The 4,589-nt window shown below is 45.2% G+C and overlaps 1 non-coding gene across 1 annotated transcript; it reads left to right on the top strand.

Moving 5' to 3' along the window:
* Positions 1-3,648: 3,648 nt before the first annotated feature.
* Positions 3,649-3,700, top strand: LOC129821629 (U7 small nuclear RNA). The gene has a single exon (XR_008754386.1). It is a non-coding gene; the product is annotated as a U7 small nuclear RNA (small nuclear RNA).
* Positions 3,701-4,589: the final 889 nt, after the last annotated feature.

Genomic DNA, 4,589 nt, shown 5'->3' with positions numbered 1-4,589 from the left:
CCATCTACATAAATGCACAAAGCACTTTACATAGTAAGGGGAGAAACTCATCACTAATGTGTAGCACCCACTTGGATGATGCACAGCAACTATTTTATGCCAGAACACTCACCATACATTAGCTATCATGTTGGAGATATAAGAAGTGATATATATGTAAATGATGTGTTTAATGACCACAGAGAGTCAGGACACCCATTTAACATCTCATCCAAATGACAGTACCTTAAGCAGGGCTACGTCCCCTTCCCTGCCCTGGGGCATTTGCTTTCCTTAGACCAGAGGGAAGAGAGACCCTTACTGCCCCTGCAACACCACTTCCAGCAGCATCTGGTTTCCCATCCAGGGACTGACCAGGACCATCCCTGCTTAGCCCCAGAGGCAAGCCAGCAGTGGGATGCAGGGTGGTATGCTGCTGGCTGGGAGCATTCCGTCATTGCCTCATTCCTTTGTTCCTCAATTGCATTACTTCATTCAGATTTTTTTCCCCCATGACCCTGTCTGATAGCACATGGAAAACCATTATCCCTGGTGTGTGTGTACTGTAGATATGTGGCTATGTGACTGTGCCAACACAACGAATCTTGTGACTGCATGTTTTCTCAGCTGCATTATGTCCTGCAGGGGTGATAAAACACGTATTGTTTGGGTTGTCCCTGCATGGTATATGTAGGTCAGTGTGTGTGTGTGTGTGTGTGTGTGTGTGTGTGTGTGTGTGTGTGTGTGTGTGTGTGTGTGTGTGTGTGTGTGTGTGTGTGTGTGTGTGTGTGTGTGTGTGTGTGTGTGTGTGTGTGTGTGTGTGTGTGTGTGTGTGTGTGTGTGTGTGTGTGTGTGTGTGTGTGTGTGTGTGTGGAGAGAGAATTACAGGAAATGTACTAAAAAAACAAATATCTCTGCCGTCAATAATGGGTCCACCAAATCTTGCTTAGGACCCCCAAAAAGCTAGGGCCGGCCCTGGTTAAGTACACACTATTAGTATGGACACTGGTAAGGGAAATATATCTGTTGAACTAGATGTGGTGTGATGTTTGAATGCTAAGTTATTTTACTGAGCTGGACTGGTGTAGTTTCAACTTGCCGTTGACAAACTGAAGACTAAATGGTGTTTAGATTGGTGGTAATCACTAACATTAGTTTGTAATATTCGGTAAACTGCTGAGTTGACTCAGGTAACAGGTAATGAATGTAGACAAAGACAATGGATAGATTGAATGCACACGCACTCACACACACACCACCATGCACAACCACACGGCCTCCTCAATTAAAATACTAATGTGCTGGTGCAGGCAGAACAGCCAGCGAAACTGACAGAGGCTGAGAACACTTTGGGTGAAATTAGCATTTGGAGCAAACGGGCACAGCAAAGGGGGATGGGGAGGGGTGAGAAGGGGTGAGGTGGCCGGGATACAGCCAGCTGGGTGTTTAAGCAAACATCATCTGTCAAGGCCCAGCGACCACTAGTCTTCTCACCAGTTAATTTGTCCATGACCTTTTCAGGTCTGACAGATAGCTGCTGAGTCACACGGTACGAATGGTCATGCAGGCAGCACCATCTCTCTCTTTCTCTCTCTCTCTGTTTCTTCACCCCTTTCTTCCCACCATCTCTCTCTCTATCTCTCTGTTTCTCCACCCCTTTCTTCCCCCCATCTCTCTCTCTCTCTCTCTCCTCACAACATGGCTGACTGCAGTGAAGGCTGCTGAGGGGAGGACGACTCATAATAATGTCTGGAACGGAGTATAATGGCTGGAATGGAGTGAATTGAATGGTATCAAACCAGCAGCCTCCACTGGCTTACAGCCTGCACACTCCCAGACATGGCCAAGGGCATCTAGTCTAGTCTGTCAAGGCTGGAGGTACAAGTCACGCCGAGCCACAGGGGGAGGATGAAGTGTTTACAGAGCCCTGACTGCACGTCTTGGGTAAACTCTACGGCACCCCCACTCTACCGTTTAATCCTCTCGATTGGCATCAGGATTAGTGGGAAATGCTGTGTGTGTGGTATACGTGTGTGTGGGGGGGGGAGAAACATACATGCCAAATATAGACCATATTGTGTTCTTACAGATTATAGAAAAGAGCAGAAGCACTGAATTACATGTTTAGACCCCAGTCCTACCTACCTACCTACCTACCTACCTACCTACCTACCTACCTACCTACCTACCTACCTACAGTGCCTTGGAAAATATTCAGACCCTTTGATTCCCTTTCCACATTTTGTAAGGTTACAGCCTTATTTAAAAATGGATTCACTTGTTTTTTCCACTCATCAATCTACACAGTATACACAGTACTTTGTTGAAACACTTTTGGCAGAGATTACAGCATCTAGTCTTCTTGGGTATGATGCTACAAGCTTGGCACACCTGTATTTGGAGAGTTTCTCCCATTCATCTCTGCAGATCCTCTCAAGCTCTGTCAAGATGGATGGGGAGCGTTGCTGCACACCTATTTTCAGGTCTCTCCAGAGACGTTAGATTGGTTTCAAGTCCGGGCTCTAGCTGGGCCACCCAAGGACATTCAGAGACTTGTCCTGAAGCAACTCCTGTTGTAAGGTGAATCTTCACCCCAGTCTGAGGTCCTAAGCGCTCTGGAGCAGGTTTTCATTAAGGATCTCTCTGTACTTTGCTCCGTTCATCTTTGCCTCACTCCTGACAAGTCTCCCAGTCCTTGCCGCTGAAAAACATCTCCACAGCATGATGCTGCCACCACCATGCTTCACCGTAGGGATGGTGCAATGTTTCCTCCAGCCGTGACGCTTGGCATTCAGGCCAACGAGTTCAATCTTGGTTCATCAGACCAGAGAATCTTGTTTCTCATGGTCTGAGAGTCTTTAGGTGCCTTTTGGCAAACTCCAAGCAGGCTGTCATGTGCCTTCTACTGAGGAGTGGCTTCCGTCTGGCTACTTTACCATAAAGGCCTGATTGGTGGAGTGCTGCAGAGATCGTTGTCCTTCTGGAAGGTTCTATCCCCATAGAGGAACTCTAGAGCTCTGTCAGAGTGAACATTGGGTTCTTGGTCACCTCCCTGACCAAGGTCCTTCTCCCCCGATTGTTTGGCCGGGCGGCCAGGTCTAGGAAGAGTCTCGTTGGTTCCAAATTTCTTCCATTTAAGAATGATGGAGGCCACTGTGTTCTTAGGGATCTTCAATGCTGCAGACATTTTTTGGTACCATTCCCCAGATCTGTGCCTCGACACAATCCTGTCTCTGAGCTCTACGGACAATTCCTTTAACCTCATGGCTTGGTTTTTTCTCTGACAGGCACTGACAACTGTTGGACCTTATATAGACAGGTGTGTGCCTTTCCAAATCATGTCCAATCAATTGAATTTACCACAGGTGGACTCCAATCAAGTTGTAGAAACATCTCAAGAATGATCAATGGAAACAGAATGCACCTGAGTTCAATTTCGAGTCTGAATACTTATGTAAATAAGATATTTCTTGTTTTATTTATCTTTATAGATTTGCAAAAATTTTGAAAAACCTGTTTTTGCTTTGTCATTATGGGGCATTGTGTGTAGATTGCTGAGGAAATTGTTTAATTTAATCCATTTTAGAATAAGGCTGTAACATAACAAAATGTGGAAAAAGTCAAGGGGTCTGAATACTTTCTGAAGGCAATGTACCTACAGGTTATGGAAAATGTGCTCTTTTGGTATTTCTCCAGTAGGTTTCCTAAAGGAGAAGCCTCTACTTCTGTGTCAAAAATAATAAAACAAAAACATATCAAAAACTACAGTAATGTCCGCAAAACCACTACAGTGAATGCTATAGTATGTAAATATAGTAATACTACAGTATTTAGACCAATGTATGATATAGTACTTTTTTATATGGGCATGTATGTGTGCGTATGTGTACATTCATATAAGACTACATCCATGTTTTTCACTCTCCTTCTACTTGGAGATCCCACTGCAGTGTTTTTAGTGAGGAGAGTGAATGTTTTCTGCTGGTGTACAGTTTAGTCTGTCAGAGAGTTGTGCACAAAGCTGTGCTCTGGGAATCATGCCTCTTTATATGGTGAGAGAAGAGGCTTCTGGGACATGTGCTAACACAGGCAAGCATTACAGCCCATTCATCTTAGCACCTTGTGCTAACACTACGCTATGGACAAAAGCTAGCATTACAGCCCATTCATCTTAGCACCTTGTGCTAACACTACGCTATGGACAAAAGCTAGCATTACAGCCCATTCATCTTAGCACCTTGTGCTAACACTACGCTATGGACAAAAGCTAGCATTACAACCCATTCATCTTAGCACCTTGTGCTAACACTACGCTATGGACAAAAGCTAGCATTACAGCACATCCATCTTAGCACCAACACTCTCCTCTCAACCCCCCACACACACACTGGGAAATCAGGATCTATTCTGCTCCTGTCCTTCCCTCTGGGCCAATGTGTGGATGAATAATACATTGAATCTGGTGACAAAAAGGACCCTGTCAAACGTTGAATAAGGAAGCGGCCGATCAACATGGCTGACTGGGAACATCAGTCATCGGCTGGGCCAGAGGCTGGTCACTCAGCTAAAGTGCACACTGAAAACCTACAAATGAAACGTACAAGAAGGAG

This window comes from Salvelinus fontinalis, chromosome 23, assembly GCF_029448725.1.
Source record: "Salvelinus fontinalis isolate EN_2023a chromosome 23, ASM2944872v1, whole genome shotgun sequence".
NCBI lineage: Eukaryota > Metazoa > Chordata > Actinopteri > Salmoniformes > Salmonidae > Salvelinus > Salvelinus fontinalis.
The sequence above is the reverse complement of the archived record's forward strand: the minus strand, read 5'-3'. Positions and strand labels throughout refer to the sequence as shown.